Consider the following 22,836-nt stretch of genomic DNA (forward strand, 5'->3'; position numbering starts at 1 on the left):
TAAAATATTTATTATAGTTACCGAAATATTCGAAATTACTAAAATAGTTCCGCAAAGAGCGGAGAAAGATAAACTTATTATCTTATACAAACTAGCTAACTCAAAATATTGTTTTTTTTTTTTTAAATTAACAGTGAAAGAATTGTTTTTCTCATATTCACACGCTATTATTTATTTAACGTATTTATATTAACGTACTCAAAATCGGCCAGCGAACATCATAGCTTTATTTTCGTTAGACAGAGAAAGCTATAATTGAGGACATATACTCTCCTCCATGTCTCACACATATTCCGTTAAGTATATGTGTTTCAGACAATTTCCGGTATACACATATTAGATCCTTACAAAAATGCACTCATAAGTGATTTCTACGATGCGAATGTGGCATCTTTGCACGAGTATGTGATGCCAAGCAGGCACCGGTTCTTTCGATAGATTTATATTCAGTATCGGCTTTGTTAAACAAAAAAGTTGCAATGAGTTTATTTGTTTCCTCAACGTTCCTTGGTCAGCCGACTTATAAAGTTAAAGAAAAACATATGAAAGGGTGTAAGAAGAGCCAAAACGTCATACGTAGTGGTACTGGCGATGAAGCGTTAGTTTATCAATGATTTCATGATTTCTTCAACTTTACTTTTAACTTCATACTAACATATCATCACTTTATTTACATTAAATCGAGCAATCTGAGTTTTCTCAAAAAAAATTTGCACTTATATATTTGTTAGTATGTCTTTGGCTTTCCTTTCTGCTTGCTATCACGGACCAAGCTTTTTGCTCAGCAGCTAAAAACTTTTCATTGCCCTTCAATACTTCTTTTGCTATTTAATTTTTTGTGCAACCAATTTTTTTCTATTGCACCAATATTTGCTGTCGGTGTCAGTGCCCACTGCCTGGTATAAATCAAATGAAATCCGGCGTGTGTCGTATTGGCTGTCGCTGCCGGAAATCAATCATCATCGCCATTCAATTTAATCGGTGGATTTCGGTGAACCCATATTTTTGCTTTTGTTGCCATTGGCTTTTTTATCAAAAGTGATTGCTCTGCTGATATTTATGTGCAAATTTGAATTTTTTCATGAAGATACCGAAGGTCGAGCGAAATCGAACTCTGTGTATTTTTCAGAAGTTTATAGCTTTTCATATTAAGTTAAAAATTTGCACGAGTTAACGCCTACGCTCCAATATGTAAAATTCTGGATGTGTGAAATTTTTGTTTGTTGAATTTATAACTTTCAAAGACTGAATGGCTGACATCATTGTTTATTTTAACCGTTTAATTATAATATATTCGCCACAGAACTCACGCGTCGTATCACATGTTTATAAAATTTCTAAAAAGAAAGCAAAACCGCGGTAGTTCGTAACAGTTCTCAAATCTTGCAGAATACCTTTCCGGAGCTACTTAAATATTAGGTCACCAGTCTGATTTGTTTAAATGAAATCGGTATGAATATATAAACATAACCGCAGCTTTATTTTAGTTTTTAGTTTGGTATTAGATATTGTACTTTATCAGAACCTTGTGCCAATCTTTTAACATTTTGTCATTGTAATTGTTACCGAATGGAGATATTACGAGGGTTGCCTTTTATATTTCGGAATGAGAGAACGAACACAAATATTAATCCTCGAAAATCGCACAACAAACAACTATTTGCTTGATAGTGCTTCGTCCGCGAACAGCTTTTGTTGGATTCGGCTCATCTGGAAACACCCACACCATCGACTGCTGTTTACTTTTGGGCTCATACGGGTAAATCCATGATTCATAACCTGTCTCGATGTCATAGACGTGTTTTGAAATACCGCTATCGTATATTAAGTTTGCCACGAATATACAAACTGAACAATCGTTCGCAAGTGCTTACATGAAAACCTTTTTTTACGTATAATTTATTATTAGAGGAAACAAATTCGACTAAGTTTGCAATGAAACTGCATTAAGTTCCAAGCTACATTTGCTTAAAAGCAATGATTTTATAGGTGGAATCCATGATTTGGTTTAGCTTTTATGTCTGCTCTAAGTTGCTACTGTACGCCGATGGTTCTTAGATTGAAAAAATGTAATAAATGTATATAATGTGTCTTATAAGCGGAAAACTGAATATTTCTAGGCTAATTTCGAAATTTAAAATTTCGAAAATACCGCAATTTGGTTTAAGGATCTGATTTGTATTGAGATAAGATGTGTGAGTCAAAGTAGCATGTTTTATAGTTAACAAATACGCATATGCGAAATATACTTTTATACAAAGAAATACATTTATATATCGTATATAATATTTTGGTAAATTGCCGGTGATTATCATGATGATGCCGTTGCTGATGATTATCTGCAACCTACACTTGCTCCTTAATGTCCGAACGATCATGAATGCAACAACAAATGAATTTCAAAATTGTTTAAGTTTTGAATTTCTGATGAGAGTGAAGGGAGAACGTAATGAAAATAAACAAAACGCCATCAAGGGACTTGCAACTTGCAACAGCGGCACTAAGCGGCAGATAGTAGGGTAGGTAGGGAGAGTGAGAGTGTATATTGAGAAAAGTGTACGCGGGTGAAAAGTATGCAAGAAGTCTTGGCAGAAATTGTGTAACTAAGAAAATGGAATGCAGCAGCTGCAACAACACTAACAAAATATGCTTTTGCCGCGAATATGTGTCTGTGTGTGTGTGTAATGTATAGTAAAAAGTTACATAGTTGTTACAGGAATTTTACACTTAAACATGCAACAACTAACAAAACAAGAATTATAACAACAACATGCTGATCTAATGAAACAATAGCTGCAGAAATATTTGCTATGCAGCAATTGTAAACTGACAAGATTACAGGTTCTGTTCAAAAAGTACCGCTAATTCCCATTTTGTGCGCCAATGATTCATGACAGCAACTTTTATACCGTTATAAAAGCGCCATAGCTGTTGGGGATAATATTTTCTCAAATTAATTTTTTCTTTTAATACAATTTAAATAAGCATATAGAAATTTGCTTGTTATGTAAGTATATACTTGTAGTATTGAGGAAATACTAAAGAGGAATTTATAGAAAGTTCTTGAATATTATAACGTTTATTATAAAAATAAAAAAATAGCTATGTTTCTTCAAAATTAGTGAAGTTTTAATATAAATACTTACTTATTCCAATTACTAAAATCCGGGTACTTTTTGAGCAGAGTCTATGCATAGAAAAACAGTAAATGAACTCACACTAAAAATAGTGTGAGCGTAGCAAAAAAAGTTAAGTGTAACGTCTTTTCGTGGCATGCAGCGGAATGCTGATGAGTGAAATTTCTACAAATACAAGTGCACATTTACTACGAGTATACATCTACATGAAGTGATATGTATGCCAAATGTATAGTGTATCTGTGTGCATGAACGAATTGGAGTGTGAAACAGCTAAGTGACGATGTTGTCGCTTCTGTTGATGTTGCTGTTGCTGGCGTTGTTGATGTTGATGATAATGTTGCCACACACATATAATCATGCATATAAAATTGAAAATTACCCACGTACTTACGCATAGCTAAACACTACAGTATGTACAACAACAATTTGAACTACATAAATGCAGTATGAAACAAATTAAGACAAAGTTTAGCAAGTGAGTACACAACTTCGTGTGAAATGGTTAATTTTCTGCCGGAGAGTCAAATTGTATAAGCAAGAATATATTCCCTGAAAACAAAAAAAAAAAAAATAAAATAAAATAAAAAAAAATAATGTTTATGCAGTCTTTTTAATGAAAGAGAGTATATAATTTTAAGTATCTGTGGGAGATTTAGGGCTTGTGGTGGCCGGATTAACTGACTGATATTAAGAAGGGTATACATTTTAGCGGGTCACAGAGTCTCGTAATCGATGTTAGCTTTTTATAATCTTCATATTGTATAATCTTCAAAGTATACGAAATAAAAACCAAATTTTGTTGATCCAATTTTTGAAACCACTAATAGGTTGTAAGGATAGTCTGAAAATATCAAGATAACGTACTAACTATATATTCAATCAGTATAAATATTTGGATCACGCACTATTTGAGACTGTACATCATAAGCTGATACTTCTAGGAACCTCGTAAAAAACTAAAAGCTGCCGATGTTGTTGTTGTCTTTAATTAAAAATCTTAAACTTGTTTCACAAAAGAAACGACGTTGACGAGTTCCCACCGATCGTTATTTTTATATGCGCCCAAGTACGATAATAGTGCAACGGCAATGTGTTTGAGCAGCATACAAGTATAACAGCAAGTGTGTGCGTTTTGTATACAATGTACACATTTACTACATATATACGAATAGACAAAGCGTTTTGCCAGCGAATTGCTAATGTAATTAGCTGCTGCGCGCTCAAAAACAAAGAGCTAAAATAATATCTACGCTGAGTATAGTTAGAAAGGGTTAAGAATTTGGCAATTAATGAAAAACAGTGCAACAAAAATAACAACAAACAATTTTCCATGAATATGCGAAATCCATATTGAATACATTTTCGCGTTTCTTGCAGTGAAATGGGTTTACTACATTTCCATAAAAGTTTGCACATTGTTTCTTTTAATTATATTTTACGTATAAACTTAATTTGACGATGGTGGCATTGAATATATTTGTGATGAACCGAAAAAGAAGTAAAAAATACTTGCACTTAATTAAATTGCTACAGTTATTTTGGTAATGTGTGTCCAGTTTGTAAATAATGTTGGTCTCATCTATAAAATGCTGGCTGAAGATAGAGATTTCTGCAGACATAGTCTAAAGCGTTGCAGTACTTTTGTGGTTTATTTATTTTGTTATTTTTACTAAAGAAAATAACCATAACGGTTTACTCTAGAACTGATTTGAAAACTAGTGGGATAAATAAGAAAAATATATCAAGTAAATTATATATTTAAAAGTAAATAAAATATACATATGTGCCGGCATCATCGATTGGTTATTTTTTAGCTCGCTATCTTAGGCTACTGCTGTCTCTATAAAAGAATATTCGAATATCTCTTAAATGTTATGAACATTTATTTCACAGATTTAATCCAAGTTCTTACTATTGCGAATGGCTTAAATGTGATATAACTGTCAAATATAAGGTTGGCCGTTATTTCCCTTCCGCTTTTTTGCTCTTCATTCAATGCTTTATAAAAACTGTTACAGTGATCGGATTTAGTTAAAATATGCGCCGTTTTGTTCGATGATCTGTTTCCATCTAGACGGCAACTTCATAATACCTTCCTCGTAGAAGCCCCCCTCCTTATTTGCGAAGAATTCGGACAGCCACTTTTCACAAGCCTCTTTTGAGTTCAACTTCACACCACCAAGGGCATTCGCCATGGACAGGAGCTATATGGTGGATGCGATAAAACCTCCCATCCGAGCTCCCGTAGCTTCTGACGAGTCATCAAAGAAGTGTGTGGTCTGGCGTTGTCCTGGTGGTACACTACACCCTTCCTGTTGGCCAATTCTGGACGCTTCTGGTCGATCGCCTGCTTCAAGCGGTCCAGTTGTTCGCAGTAGATGGTAGAATTAAGCGTCTGGTCATATGGGAGCAGCTCATAGTGGATGATTCCCTTCCAATGCCACCAAACACACAGCAAAACCTTCCTGGCCGTCAATCCCGTTTTCGCTTGATATTGTCGTATGTGATCCATTTTTCGTCGCCAGTCACCATCCGCTTCAAGAATGGGACGAATTCGTTCAAAATGGTTTGGTGACTAACTCCCATCTCCTGGGCGATGTCACGAGATGCCATATGCCGGCCTAACTCGATGTATTCCATGATTTGATCGGTATTTGTCGTCACAGGTCTTCCGCCGGCTGGCTTATCCATGGTGTCGTTTTCACCGGCTCTGAATCGTCGAAACCATTCCTCCGCTGTTCGAAGTGATAGAGTACCATCCCCCAAAACACCATTAATCTCACGGAACGTTTCTCTAGCGGATTTGCCTTTAACGAAGGAAAACTTTAAAATAGCGCGAATTTCGGCGTTAGTGAACTCCATGTTTACACGTCTATAACTGTTGAACGCAATATCCAAACTAATCATGCATAGCGTTGTTTTGTAGGTTATGTCAAGACCTTTCAAATTATGTATAGTGTTGCCAGATACGAGCTCTGTAGCACTTTGTACATGGCCGCGAAATTCAAAAGACAGAAAAGCGGAAGGGAAATAACGGCCAACCTAATATTACAATATCAAATTTGTTATTAAATCAAAATTAGTCATTAATGGGTCATTCCTTGTCAAATCGACAAATAGTTGGACGCGACCCCCACCGATTCGAATGAATTTTGATGGAAGGTTTTGTCTCATCATAAAACGAAGTTCAGGCAAAAAAAAATTTTTTTTTGAAATAAATAAATATATAAAATAAATTAAATAAAAAAATTTTTTTTGAAATTTTTTCTAAGAGTTATGCAAAATTGAAAATTTCACTGTTTTTCCGATTTTATGAATTTATTTATGTACTATTTTAGAAACTACTATATATTAAATGAAGAACGCAAAGGTATGAGAAAAAAATTAGTTTGAAAAAAAAAATTTTGAAAATTACCAAATCGTAAGAAGAAACCATCGCGGGAAAATTTTTACTTCAAAATATTTTATATTATACCTTTAACATAGAAAATTATAAAATTTTCAGAGGAGTTTTCTTTTTGTATCAAAGATATGAATTTTTTAATTTTGGCAAGATAGTGTTTTTTTTTTTATTTATTTCAACTTTTAATAATCTAAAATATTTTTCTTATGTTAATGGGATGTAAAAATAATAATATTAAAAAAAAAATTAACATAAGAAAAATATTTTAGACCTAAAATTTCTATAACCATGTGATAGAATAATGATATTCAATAAAAAGTTTTCCATTATTTAGTCATTTAAATTGTATATGAAAGAATATATGAAAAATCAAAGGACACTTACTTGTAATGCGAGCAATTTGTTTTGTAAATTTATACAAATATTTAATGAGGTTCAATACAAGGAGCTAATTAGGAGCCAGCTAATTTAAAAAAGCTAAATTGTCTAGAAATGCGATTAAAATCATTTTCATAAAGATGGCACATCTCAATACAGAAGAATGCAGTCAACCAGGAAATGTATGATATCTCAAAAACTCAAAAAAACAGCTATAACTGGTTGCCAATTGTCCCAGCAATACACCAACAATAATAATAGATGAATGCCACCAATCATTGTGGCTAATTGAAGATGAAAAATAAATCATTATTAGTAGAAACGAATACACATCTACACAACAAAATTGCAAATTATTACTACGAAAGCAGAATTTGACATGATGGAAAAAAATTACGTCGCAAAATCCAATTTATATTGAACGCTTTGGAGCAAATCTCATTTAGAACGAAACAGCAATGAAAACAAACGCAAAAAAAAAATAGCGGTAAACGACAGCGACATTTATCATGATTCATGAAATATGGAACAGCAACAACACTGCAGCGACTCAGTGTACTAGTTCAAACGAGAAATGAAAGATACTCACACATAGTACAAACTTTAGGATAAAGTTTAGTATCAAAATGATGAAAATGTGCGGAATACTTATTCTAATGTTTGCTTTGAAAAAGAAAGTGGATGTGATATTTATTTCAGTGAATAAGCGTGACATCATATATATTGTGCACAACACAGTAGTTATAAATATACATATTTATGCATCTTTATGCAAGTTTAGTAATTTCTTTGATTTTTCTAATGAATATCATTTGATATTAACGAAAACGCATTACTAAAAAGGCAAATGACTAAATTTGGCATTGGTAATGATTAATAAGTAATGAAAATCGTAATAGTCAGTAGAATGCAACAACTCAAGCAAGTTTTCATGGGATTTTTATACCCTGAACAGGGTATATTAAGCCTGCCACGAAGTTTGTAACACGCAGAAGAAAAAGTCGAATACCCTATCAAATGTATATATGTACTTATGTATATATATCTATATATATTATATCTATATATAAATGCGCGACGAGCTGTGTTGACTTAGCCATATCCGACTGTCTGTATATACGCGAACTAGACGCTCAGTTTTCGAGATATTGCTTTAAAATTTTGCACACGTTGCTTTCTTCCCAAGAAGCTACTCACTGTTGGACTCGCCGATATTGGACCACTATAGCATATATCTGCCATACAAACTGAACGATAGGAATGCAGACCTTGTATGAAAAACGTTTTTCTTTGACAAGATATCTTCACGAAATTTGGCAGAGATTAGTTTTTAAAGCAACGCTAAAACATCTGAAGAAATAGCTTAGATCGGACAACTATAGCATATAGCTGTCATAGAAACTGAATGATCTATATACAGTTTTTTTTATGGAAACTTCTTTATTTGTGAAGAGTATTCTAGCTTTCGTGCATTTTTCTCATATGATATTAAACCTAAATAAGTTAGATAATTGCAAGTTTTATTTATTGCAAAGTCAAATGAGATATCCGAAAAGCGTTAGCAAGGCTGTTGATAAAAACATCTGAGCAATAATATTTGTCGGCGTGATATTTCACTACCTAATTTATTAGAGGCAGTGAGAGAGGTAGTCGTTTTTAAGACTAAGTGAATAATTCGGAAATGGCAGAGTTGTAGGTTCCATTTATTTTAAATGCTTATCAAGAACTTGAGCATCTCATGAAGGAAATGAAGGAAACAGTAAAAACTGCTACTTATATTGTTTCCAGAAAAGTTAGTTAGACGCACCCTTAGTACAATATTTGATGAAACAAAAGCATAGACAGACTCACATAACATTCTAAACAATATTTATTTAATATACTTATGTCTCAAAATGAGTTTGTATTGCTTGATTAGTATGCAGCACACATAGCTAAATTGTCTCGGGTATTATGAATAAAAAAATGGCATAGTGTGCCTAAGTCCAAATAATGTATAGCATATGAAAAACATTGTGCCAGTCGGCACGCCTAAAAATATGCAATGCAAATAACAATTGAAATAGTCAACGGCATTGCTCACCAGCAGCGCAGCATTTTTATCATTTTTGACGTCAACCGCTTATAACTGTACATTCAAATATATACTGGCTCAAACGTGTATAAAAATACTGCATATATTAGACTTACATACATATTACTTGTTTAGATGTAATCATAAAAAATGAATATGAGGTGGGTTACAACATACAGCTGAAGTTACAGTGCAGCTTTTGGCAAAACATAAATTAGTGTATGTTTATATGTATATAATATATGTGTATGTGTGCGTAGGAGTAACTTTGTTTGAATGCTTGCTTTGGTAATCTATTTTATACTATGCATGTAAATATTTGTAAATGCATACATGTTTACATTTTAAGCTGGGTATGCTAAAGGGTCGCATCCTACGAAATCTTTCGAAATGATCCCAACATTTTGAGCAGTGACCGGAATCCTTTCATTTGCCATCGAATTAATGTGCACAGCACATATTACTTTGTATGTGTATGTCTGCTAGAGTATGGGCATATATACTCATGTGTTTGTGTGTGTGTCTGTAGCAGCGAAAGCAGATGTGTTTTGACCGGAAAGATTTGTATGATTTGAAGCGCTGCTACGCCAATTTTATTTTTATTTCTCAGATTTTGGCTTTGAGATTTCTTATGCTCGCTGATTTTCCGTTTCGAAACGGACAGCAAATACGAAACACACACATATGCATTCTTACATATATAGACAAACAAATTCAGGCATTGGCTTCGTATGTTTGTCATAGTGTCCTATCGTTTTGCATCCTTGATTTTCGTGCTCGATATGCCACAAAGTATATTGTAAATGCATGAAGAAATCCAGCAAATTAAAATATTGTAAGCGCTGGAAGCCAGTGGGCGAACGGTCATACGCAAGCCAAAGCTAAATAAACAATAAAATCATTTTTGATAGGCCCCTTTGAGCAGGACATGTGCACTCGTTAAGCGTGATATTTGTTTGGCTTTTCTGGTTGTTCGGTGTTTCGTTTTCTTCTGGCATTCAGGCATTTTCGGCGGATGTATCTCATTTGGCGCGTGGACACAATCGGCAATCGAGCATCCTGTGTAATTTTGGATTTTCAATAATAACGACAAATACAATGCCGTGTCGGCAAATAAAGCAAAATAAAATTTAATAATTTTTGCATGAAAATCCTCAAAATCTATGAATTATGAATGTCTCTAATTTCTTTTGATTTCAAATTTTTCGACTTTATATTTGCATATTTGTATACGTGTGTGAGATATTTCTGTGTGCCTAACGGTATTCTGATTTATTAAGTATAAATTGATTGCTTGGAAGACTGCTGAATCGAACCGAATGAGCAAATAAAATATTGGTAAATAAGTCTACGGTATTTACATTAAACAAGTATGAATAGAAATTTGTAAATAACTTTTGAACGAAACTCAGCAAATAATCTTTGGTAAGCAGCTGAAATAAAGAAAGCCTTGGGAGTCTTTGCACGAAATATTAATTTTAAAGCTTGACTGATACTGTTCCCAACCCCCTGTTTGGGTTAATTGAAAGTTTACAAACGTCCAAAAAGGTAAGAATGGTCTGTCTTCGTGCAGATCTTTATTTTCAAAATTTGAACGTTTATTTAGTAAAAAAACATGTAAATTAGTTTTATTAAAAGTATTGAGGCTGTAAGATTTTCCCATCTTTTTGGCAATTTGTGGATTTCGTGACAACAAAGTGCGCGGGCATGGCGGCCAAAAATGAGTCAGGGTAATTGTTTTGATGTGTACCGATTTCAATCAGATCGTTCTTTCACGCGCCAAACGAATGGTAGTCCAAAGCAAGGTCTATAAGGCGGGCCAGGTAAAACTTCCCAGCCGCTGTTCACTTTTAGGTGATACGCACAACTGTTAGGTGAACAAAACTATTACATTCTGTAGCAAAATGTTGCAAGAGTATAAAAAGACGCACAAGAATAACGTAGCTCTCCAACGCATATTTGGAATATTGAAACAATGCCATATTAGACAAGAAACAACATTTCCTGACAAGCCTATAGACCAATTAAATTTTTTTAAGTGCATTAATTTTCTAACCATTATTTCGACCTGATAGCGTAATTAAATTGAGTTTGAAGCATAAAAGGAAAAGTGAGTAAAAAAAAAAATATGTTTCTTTAAATTGCTTTTTGCATCATTCTTACAGTAAAGGGTTACTTAATTGTTGAATTACACTTTGCGCATCTAACCAATCTTTACAGCTTAATATTGCTGAAAAGGTAGTGGTGGGAAAGGTGGTTAGATGAAGAAAGCTCGTTTACGGAAAAAAGAAATATGGTTGCCTCTCCTATAAAAACGCTTATTGCTTGGGTAACAGAGCTATAATTATTAAGAAATACGAGCAACATTACCTTATATACACATACAAATATATATAGGTACAAGGATAATTACGAAAAAACGACAATTTTGAAGCCTTTGTAACTGTGGTTAATTAAAATTGAAAAAATAAAAGATATCCAATTATATATATTTGTAGCAACAAATACCTCTGCCTTTGTTGCCGCTAAGGTTGCTTACATTTTCTTGAGGCGGGATTCACTTTTCACCACAGTAACTTTAGCTGTGAATGTGTAAAATTCCCACTAATACATATAATGTTAAAAGCAGAGAAGAGCAGAGTTCAAGAAGGTAAAACATGATGGCGCACAAGCAAAGTTCAAACGAGTATTGAGATAGAAAATATGGCAATGTCATTGTGACCCGGTTGTGAGTTTAAATTACAGTCGCATCAGAAGCTAGAATTATGATTTTTTTAGTGGGAATTTCTCGGTGTATTTCTCATGTGAAAACGCTTTGAGCCGTAATGTTATATAAATGCTAGTATGTACATTCAACGAAAAAACCGATGTTATAAGTGCTTACATAGAGATAAATAAATATAAGTACTTATAAGTGAACAATATATAATATCTTTCATTATTTATCATATTTAACAAATGCTTTCTTCTGTTTTATTCAGATTTTCTGTCACTTTACATATTTGTTTAATGTAGTGTTCAGTTCTAACAACACATTTCACAGTTTCTGTACAAGGTATGCTAAAAAGAGTAACGCTACTTTATATTCAATAGTAAACTCTTCCAGCCAAGTATAGTTTGAATATATGTTAAAAATAAATCCAAAAACCATTTTATTATGATACATCTACACTCTTATTAAAAATACTTCTGAAAACGATATTATTTAAGCAAATTCTGTACAAAAGAGTATTTGCTTTATTAAAATGGTATAAATACTCGCAACTTTATTAGATTTGTGCCAGTTGATTGATCGATTCGCCACTTTTCAAAATATTCAGAATGGAAAACTTTCAAAGTAATTTTATGTATTCGTGATGTTGCGATCGATTTTGCGTAACAAATATAATTGATTGTAGGACCAAATAGTATTTATAGATTGAAAAATGTATCACGTAAGTAACATGTTGGGTGGAATATCCTCATAATAAGGTTTATGATTTGATGATAAAACAAAGGCCTAACGCCGATGCGTTGAGCATTTCTGTGTATCTGCTTCGAAGCTAAGTGCAAAGAGTTGTTTTCAATAGCATAAAAAACTTACTAAGACAGCACGTGGCGACCATGTTTGTTTACGGACTTGTGTCAAACTTTGTTAGTGTCTTTAGCAAGATTTGCCATTTCAACGTGTCACGTTTTACTTGAGTACAACGCTTTAAATTGTCAAAGATTATAACGCAAAGTCACGTTCTCAAAAAAAAAAAAAATATTATAAAAAACGTTAATTGAAAAATCATCTTCGCAGATGAGGCCCATTTCTGACTTAATGGCTTCGTCAACTTCGTCAAATTGGGGTGAGTCATATACTCGTGATCGGACTATATTTCTTTCGAAATGAGGTAGCAAATGCTGTCACCATTAATAGCGAGCGTTGAAAAACGATGTTGCCGACCTTTTTTCCTCGGAATTTGATGAAACAGGTCGGTGCGCCTTACGTTTCACGTCTAAACGTGGACACGTTGCGTGCAACAGGACCCATTTTGAACGAATTGGAGTGTTTTATTTCATTTTAGCATCCCATCGTTCTTGTTGGTAGACTATTTACACCCTTACATCTTTACATTCATTTATGGTATAATCAGTTAACGAGTATAGGTGAAAATTATTCAGTAAACAGCCTGCGGATCTATCGACGAACAATCATCATGTTAATTTTGACATCCAATGCAGAGAATTAAAAGTGTGGTATAAGTGACTCTGGCTAGAATATATCTTTTTATGCTACTGACAAAAAGTAGCTCTTATGTAAGAGCGTCGAAGCATGTCTTTAAAGTCTCGAGTGATAATGTCAGCTTATAGTCAAATCAAGCTTTTATTACATTACTTCGTTTATTGGAGAGTCCACATTCCGCTAAAACTTCTAAAACAAAATTTAATAAATATAATTTAAACTTTACCACTAAAATTTACTAAGTTCGCCCAAATTTTGCTGAGTTGGTTAAATGATGGTAGTTTTTTTCACTTGTCCTACTGGAATTTCCAAATTAGAATAGCAAGCTGGAAAGCCGAACAAGAAGAAGTTGCCGCATCGACTGTAAGAAACTTTTCGACTTTATGACCAATATAACGACGCCACATGTGCGGTTGTGATAGTAAGGACTACCGGGCTGTGACTTCTTTGGCTCCACGGAGACCAAACGCAAATGCGCATAAATCAAGCAAAACTTATTAAACTTTGAATTATGACACATGCAAAGAAGACAGCATTCGCATTTATGTATGTATGTGTGTATGTGTGCGCTTATGTGGTAGTTTAGCTGTATTAACAGCACAACAATAATAACAAACCATGTGTATGCATGTGAACGAACGCAAAGTTAGTTCTTTCAACAGTGGACGCTGTTGGTTGTCTAACGGCACTAATATGCACAAACACACATACGCATACCCATGCAAACATGTGCTTTCATGTGGCAGCATGGCCAAGATTTAACACTAAGACAAAAGACTGTCCAACCAATAATAAGCTGTTACTTACTATGCACAGCTGTTATGAAGGCACACAGAAGTTGCAAGCAACTTGCAACATTGCACTTTTGCCTCAACTAATTTTGTGTGTGACGCATGCAGAGTTGTAATTTTTTATAAGTTACAAGTAAATTTCAAGCTATTGGAGAGTGTAATAGATGTTTGCGTATGATTTATTCAATGAATATTGGTAAATTTTCGAGATTTTTTGTTGTTATAGTAGAGCAAATAGGCGTTTTATTGCCAAGTAGTCAGCTGGAATCGGTAGCAAGAAAGTCTCACCTTTAATTGTTGCAGTAACATGTAAGAGCTTGTTCCGTTAACATTTTTACCAAATTGGTGACCTTAATTAAATAATATAATACATTTCCCAGAACTTGATTCCGATCATTCAGTTTGTATGACAGCTATATGCTATAAAAATTTGCAAAGTTTCTGATCGATATTTCAAAAACTGAGGAAACAATTTGCGTCTATACAGACATATGGGCATGTCTAACGCTGATCATATTGTCAAAAGGGCTCATCTGCAAATGCCCAGTACAATTTTCTTCTTCCTCAGAGAGAGACACTTCGATCAGGTCAATCAAATGGTAACATTCCATAGTATAAAAGTGTCAATAAAGAGTGATATACCAGCCGTTACTTTGGGGTTGTGAATCATCCACCAAGATAGATAATTACCCAAACCCCAGAACAATTGACTTCTCTCTCCTCTAATTTTGTTATGGAAATAATTAAATAAAATTTGACCTCTTTTTATACTCTCGCAACCTGTTACAGAGTATAATAGTTTTGTTCACCTAACGGTTGTTTGTATCACCTAAAACTAATCGAGTTAGATATAGGGTTATATATATATAAATGATTAGGATGAAGAGACGAGTTAAAATCCGGGTGACTGTCTGTCCGTCCGTCTGTCCGTCCGTCCGTCCGTCCGTCCGTGCAAGCTGTAACTTGAGTAAAAATTGAGATATCTTTATGAAACTTGGTAGACATGTTTCTTGGTACCGTGAGACGGTTGGTATTGCAGATGGGCGTAATCGGACCACTGCCACGCCCACAAAACGCCAATAATCAAAAACAAATAAATTGCCATAACTAAGCTCCGCAATAAGATACAAGACTGTTATTTGGTACACAGGATCACATTAGGAAGGGATCTCCTAAACCGCTAATGCTATAATAACAAAATTCACTGGAAGCAAATGTTTTTAGCACTTCTATTGACGATGTGAAAGTAGTTGAAATCGGGTGGCAACTCCGCCCACTCCCCATATAACGGTACTGTTAAAAACTACTAAAAGCTCGATAAATCAAGCACTTAACACGCCAGATACATTAAATTTTATCTCTGAGATAGTATGAGATGACTTTATAGGAACCGCGTTCAAAATTAGACAGTGGGCGTGGCACCGCCCCCTTTTAGGTAAAAACCCATATCTTGAGATCTGCTTAACCGATTTCAACCAAATTCGGTGCACAACGTTCTTTTCATATTTCTATGTCATAGTGCTAAAATGGGCGAAGTCGGACTACAACCACGCCTATTTCCCATATAACACCATTTTCAATTCCATCTGATTCTGTCACTTTCCACTATGCATATCAAGCAACAATTATTGTATCGGGGTAAAACTTTGCGTGAATAATGCGTTTGAAGTATGCCACTTTGTTACCAAAAATTGTCTAAATCGAGTCAAAACTGTTCAAGCCCCTTGGTAATGAATATGTGGACCCTAGTGTCTATAGTTAACTTTTTACCTAAAATATCGGTCAACATAGAACTAGGCGGCAAGATCCACAAAGAAATCTAAAACGAGTATACCATTTGACTTTGCGAGAGTATAAAATGTTCGGTTACATCCGAACTTAGCGCTTCCTTACTTGTTTTACCATAATTTAGTTTTCTATGTTCTTCCATTACACAATAAATTACAATTACAATCAATATTCATTGAAATTTAATATTTTTATTTGCCACAGCATTGAGACCGAAGCTTAAATAGTCTTCACTTTTCCTGCATAAAGCATTTTGAGTGCAATTATAAAACTGACAACGATGCCCAGACTGTTCCTGGCACTTGCTGATATTAAACTTATAATTGTCAACATAAAATTTCAGCCGTTGTTTTTACCGTTATCTCTATATTATTGCGGTAGTGCTGTAGCGCTTAACGCTCAAAATACAGCTACTGTACACGGTGTTGCTCCGGGCTGTATTGCTGTTGCTCTTGTGGTTGTCACTGTCGCTGGTGATGTCTCTATCACTGCTTGCGCCTTTGCTTTGCTTACGGCACACCGCTTTTTGCTGCTCTTATTGTTTTATTCAACATCTATGTAGCTTGCCTTTATGGTTATGTTTATGTAACGCACTGCAAGCGTTTGCTTACACTTGTCGCTCATTTGTCTCGTCTGCTCGATGTCACGGCGATGTGCAACGGCAGCGTTAATGCTTATCTACTTATTTGTATCGACGCGTCGCTGTTGGATTGCCGACGATTCAGATATTGCGTGCGATAGAGGGCGAATTTGTTAAATTCATAACATTTCCCTTGTGTTGTGGCGAAGCGTTTAAATGCTGTGGGAATTGCGTTGTGCATCTACCATATACCTATGTATACACATCTACATATGTATTCGTAAAGCTTTAATAAATTTAAATTAAATAATGAGAAATATATCATTTTATGGTGAGATTAAAAGAAACATTCGATTTTAAAAGCATAGATTAATTTTAAAGATAAGGTACGACTATTGAAAATCAAGATCTTTTCTTGACGACTACGTTAATTAAAGGACACCTTGCCTTAAAGGCAGCTTGATAAGCTGCGTCAATTCAGTCATGTAGACGAACATCCGTTCGCGAGTAGTTGCTCATTGTTCGGAACCGCCGATAGCGGGCAAATCTAAGAAAAAGCTGTCATACAAACTGACCGAGCTCTTGTGTGGAAAGCTTTTTTTATTTGACAAGGTATCGTTCGGCACAGATTATTGTCCAAAGCAACGATACAATCTCCGAACATATTGCTAAGATCGTACCATTATATCATATAGCTACCATACAAACTGAACGATCAAAATAAAATAAACTAGTTTCTTAACTTACATTGGAAAACTGTCAACGACTATCATCTTGCTTTGTTTCTAATAACAAAACCATTGAAATTCGTTTCCATGACACCCAAAACCGATACAATTTCTGTTTCGAACATCAAACCAATAATATCTAAATTCATGACAACCACTACATTTTTTTATCGATTACAACTCTGTTTCTGACAACTATCAGATGTTACAATGATGATTATTCGACACCTTATGTAAATAAGTATAGTTCAGAACTTTGTAGGTTATGTAATTGTATAATATAGTATCTGCATGATAAATTTAATTAAGCTACTTAAATACTGGGAATACCATTAAGTGTTTTGAAAGAAAGCAATGAAAGAATTCTATTAGTGAAACCCTTTATTCCGGATAGCCCACCGTTAATAATAATAATAATAACTGCCCAAGGTTTACACTCCTCCCAGCCAACCCACGCGAGGGGTGCAAGCCGCTTACGTGCGATATTAGCCGAGTCATGAAAGGCAAGGGAGTTTTTTAAACGTCGATTTCTAAATTTGCTCAGCTACAAAAACTAAAACCTCAAAAGCTTAGATACAATATAACATTATAATACTTTTAAGAGTAAGCGATATAATCTTTTTATTTTTGAAAAGTGAGTCAGATTAAAAAAATATGCAGGAATGAGAATTGAAATCATAACATATGTGGTGGAACGATTTGTTTAGTTCCAAATGTGATCTACAAGATATTAAGAGCAGTGGTCTAAAGTGTCTAGAAAAGCGAGCCTGTATATTAAATTTAACTTTATCCAAGAGCTAAGCACTGCAACTGTTCCATTCAGGATTATTACTTAGAATAATAGCAGTACTTATATGAGTACGTATTCTACTATTTACTATTCTTTGTAAATATTTGTATGAAATACAATATATCAAAAATGGAATTACTGAAAGCTATTTTTCTATTTGCTTACAGACATATTTCCTACCTAGTTGGATAATACAAACTTTACAACTACTGCTGGTCGGGTTGACTTCGGTTTTATGGGTGATTTAGTATATCCAGGGCACTGTTTGGTTATTGATTACAACCAATAATCCTTCGGCTGGTTGCGAAGCACTTAACCGACTTGGTTATGAATAATTGTTATTGTAATTTAAAAAAAAAATTTACTAATATGCTAACAGCGTCTCAAAAGTCGCTCTTTTCCATTCTCCACTTGTCCGTTTGACTGACTTTCAGTGAAACAACATGCATACACATCAATAACTTGCACACACACTCTGTCAACTTCAACGCCAACGAAGTATCAGCCAGTGACATGCAACCAATGCTGCGCGTTTGTCAGAATTGTGCGCCCACAAAGCTGCACGAAATAAATTAAAACCCCACACCAAAAGTACTTAGCTGCTGTCGTTTTGTGGTAGCAATACACTGACTGATTGACGGAGTGTTGCACTGCAGCCACGCAATAACGTAAGTTGCAACGCAACATTTCAGCGGTTAAATCATCATCATCATCAATGCTTTGCACCAGAGGATGCGAAGGCAGCATAATGGGCGATTGTATACAGTATATGAGATAGCACGTGATAACATGAATATCAAGTGTGTATCGTCGCGCGGGGTTTTGGAGATCGGTTAAAGTAGAACTGTGCACATATGTAAGTGCCCTCAATGCGCATCATTTGCAGCGAAGCGTGTGGAATATGTTAAAAGGATTGTGGGTAGACATACACATATGTATATTTATTTATATTATATATATACATATATGTATATATACCTACACTATACAAAAACACTTCTATGAATTTCAAGTAATTCCGGTTGTTACTTTGCTCTTTGAGTGAACTAATATTTTACACTGTAGCTGTAGAAATATATTGTACATATCTACAAGCAGCTGTATGCGTTCGTTGCCATAATAAGCGGGTTTCACTGCACACTTCACTGCATAGCACATTTGATATGTTGAATACTTTTATTGTTATACTTTCGCAAGGGAATGTGCATGCGCGCCGCCAACTGCTAACTTGCATTAGTATAAATTTGCTTATACTTTATTATGTACAACATACATTTGTACATTTTATTGCAAATTCTACGTGTTTGATTTTACATACTGCAAGCAAAAGCACTCAACAACTGCCGCAGTGGGAAGCGAGGCTAACGGAAATTTGCAACGCTTGGGGTAGGTGCATGCATCAAAATTCGTATATTTGACATGCTGTAGGCATACACACTAGGGTGGGTAAAAAATAAACGATATTTTTTTTCGGCTTGGGCTCTGAAAAATAGGTTCTTAGACACTTCTAAGAAATTCTCTGCAACGTTATTAGATATCCATCGTCAAACATCAATGCATATCATATATATAAATCTACATTTTGGTAGAGCAGTAAATTTCCTACAAACGGATGAGTTTTGAAATTTAAAATTATTTATTTTGCATTGAATTAAAAATTTATAAAGAAACAAAATTTGACTTAAAACGATCTGATTTAATATATTTGAAACGGTTAGGTTAACGAATAAATCGTAAGAGACAATTTTGTAGAGCAACCAATTTCCTACAAAATCTATGAAACGAGAAATTTTTTCAAATAGTTGGTGGCAATATATGAATTTCGCTATGTGCTGACAAGAAAAAAAAAATAAAACTGTAAGGCAGAGGACTTTCGCGTTACAATTGAGAGCTCATACTTAAAGAGACTTTCTAAGAGGTGTCTAGAAACCAATTTTTCAGATTATCCAGAGTTTTTGTTTGACCCATCCTAATACACACACACATCTAAATTGCATGCATGCGCCTTATTATTAGTATATATATATATATATATATATACATAAGTTTATATATACATATAAATGTATATGAAAGCTTTGCGGCAAAAGTTTTGTTTCGAGTATTTTGTATTCCTAACCCGAATACGCTTTCCGCGCTGCTTTTGTGGCAGCAACCACACCGTAACGCGCATTAAATACAAATACTAGTTTAGCTAACACTTTTAGACACATTCTGATACAAACACACAGAGAGATATTCATATAGTATCTATAAATATTACACACAATCACTTCGACAATATACGTCAGCGTCCACGTTGCGCATGCACGCCTACCACATTGAAATGCCAACGTCATTGCCTCACATAGTTTGAGTATTAAAGTTGATAATTTATGGTTTAGACTTGTCGAAAACCGTTTTTGAACTAACAACTATTATGTCAAACTATACAAGCAGCTAGTGCATACGCTGCGGTTCGCTGTACATTGCCAACAACACACAATTGCACTCAAATAAATTACTATTGTATTTATATGAAGACGCTACTCTATGCTCGTAGTTGTCTCGCTACTGCTGGAAGTCGTAACTTCATAAAACTTTACTACAGGCGTATCTTATATATATGTAACACATATGTATGTATATATATATATATATATATATACCTATGTCTATATTACTCATACGCCATGTCTACCTTTTATCTTTGCGAAGCCGTTCATCAAGTTAAATTGATCTTTCGCTTTTCGTGTTTCGCGTATATGCTAATCTGCCTGTAAGCTATTTGTTAAGCGTGCGTAATGTTTAAAAAGAACACATTAATATTATATATATAACTACTTATACGTTTCTTTAGCTTAATGTGTTATTATGCGCATCATTATTTCATGAATTGCCAATGGCAGAGAAGCCTACACGGTTAGTCTATGTAATAGTTCATGGGTTTCACATTATGTCGTTATGTTAGCTTATTTTAAGTATTAATTAAGCATTTGCTGTTGTTATTTTGTACCTTAAGAACAGAACGTGATGATGACAGAAGCTCACTTGGAGGTATTTGCTGATTGGTTGTCGAGTTTAGTGCGTGCAATAATAAAATTAATGTATATGTCTCCTAAACCCTTAGTTATATAAACCAAATTTGCACAGGGCAAATATTTTTGACGCCTCGTTAGACAGTGTGAAAATAGGTGTAACCGGATAATAACCCCGACTACTCCTCAAATAACGGTATTGTTAAAAGCTTCTACAAGTGCGACAATGCACTAATTAAATTTTACACCTAAGATGGAACAAATAAGCTAGAGAAATCAATCTGAAAATATGGCGTGGCCGTGGCAATGCTGCCAAATTCGTTGCATAGCATTATATTGACATTTGTTCATACAATGTGCGAAATCGGACAATAATTACGCCTACTTGCCAAATATCACAATTTTATATTCAGGTCTTTCAAAAAGGGGTAAAATTATGTCAAAACCTTACTTAGCCGCCATGTACCCAATAGAAAGATTTTCGAACTTCCGGCTGACTTTATATCGTATATATCGTCCAATATGTGAGGTCTTTTAACAAAATTGTGCCTAAAAGGCAAAAAATTGGGTAAAAACTTGTCCTAGCCTCCATATAAATAATAATAAGATTTTCAAACATCCGGTGACTTTACTCCTAATGTATTGGATCCTTATCTGAATTTTTTTCGGTCAGTTTAAATGACAGCTATATGCTGTAGTGCAGTGTCCGATCAGAGGGACTAGTTCGCGTATATACAGGTAGATAGGCCGACGGATGGACGGACTAACATACGGACATGGCTAAATCAACTTAGCTCGTCATGCTGATCATTTTGGCAAACTTGATGTACCCTGATCATGGGCATAATACTACTACAAAAACCACATACAGTGTGTATTTCGTTTTGACATAGTGTTCAAAACCTTCCCATTGACTTAAAAACGGCTATTTGCCATTAAAGGTAATAAAACTGTTAAAAATTATGATACTGTTGAAAATATTAATAACTTTTTAACTTAATTTAACAACCAATTCAATTCCCAAGCGCTCAAAACCAACACCAATGCAATAGAGCTGAAAAGTGTCGACAAAATATAAATATTTTCAACCTTCAAATCTTAATTTAAAATCACAACTTCGCAGATTGCATAACTGCTGTAGCCTCAATTGGCTCCCATTGGCGGAACTTTGCGTAAAGTTTTCCCCAACAACAACTACCGTCGCCTGACTACCGCAGTTACCTGCTGCATGTTGCCCTCTACCTGTTTAATCTAAATGCGACTAATGAACATCATTAATTTGTCAACTCGCGTTGAAGTGTGCCAAGCGGGAAAAGGCAATTGCTGCGACTCCGATACTGTGGCACAAGCAAAGGCTCGAAGAAAGCAAGGCGTTTGTTGGGTAAATGGCAGCGGAGTAAAGCTAGTATATTCTCTTTTATAATAGCGTTTAAATGTTTGTTTGTTCCCCGCTTCGATAACATCTCACTTGTCGTCTCTTTCTTTCGATCTCACGACCCTGGCCGCGTGAAGTAGTTAAGTTGCCCGCGGCCCATGCAAAACATAAGTAAACAAAGTAGATAAAGTCAACTTGAGTGCGCCCAGCGCAGCGTGATGTTACTCCTTTGCTGCATGCCGTTGTACAAATCTCATTCAACTTGTCGGGAAAGTTCAACTGCCTGCAGTGGAGCGGAAAAACAATATTAAATCCCAAGTCACCCACTGTGCTCAACTTTGTCGGCGCTCGGAAAGAAAAAAATTTTTTAAATACTTTAATTTTTCGATTGAAATCAGATTAATAAATGAGCATGGAGAATTCAATTATAGCTTGAAATTTTCGTACAGTTTTCCACTTTCTCTTCTGTTTATTTGTTCGCTTTTGCTGGACTACATTAGGGCGCTGTATAATGCAGAGGGTGGATAACTATCAGTGAATTTTAAAAAGCTTTTCCTTTGAA

Source organism: Bactrocera oleae, chromosome 2 (assembly GCF_042242935.1).
Source record: "Bactrocera oleae isolate idBacOlea1 chromosome 2, idBacOlea1, whole genome shotgun sequence".
Classification (NCBI taxonomy): domain Eukaryota; kingdom Metazoa; phylum Arthropoda; class Insecta; order Diptera; family Tephritidae; genus Bactrocera; species Bactrocera oleae.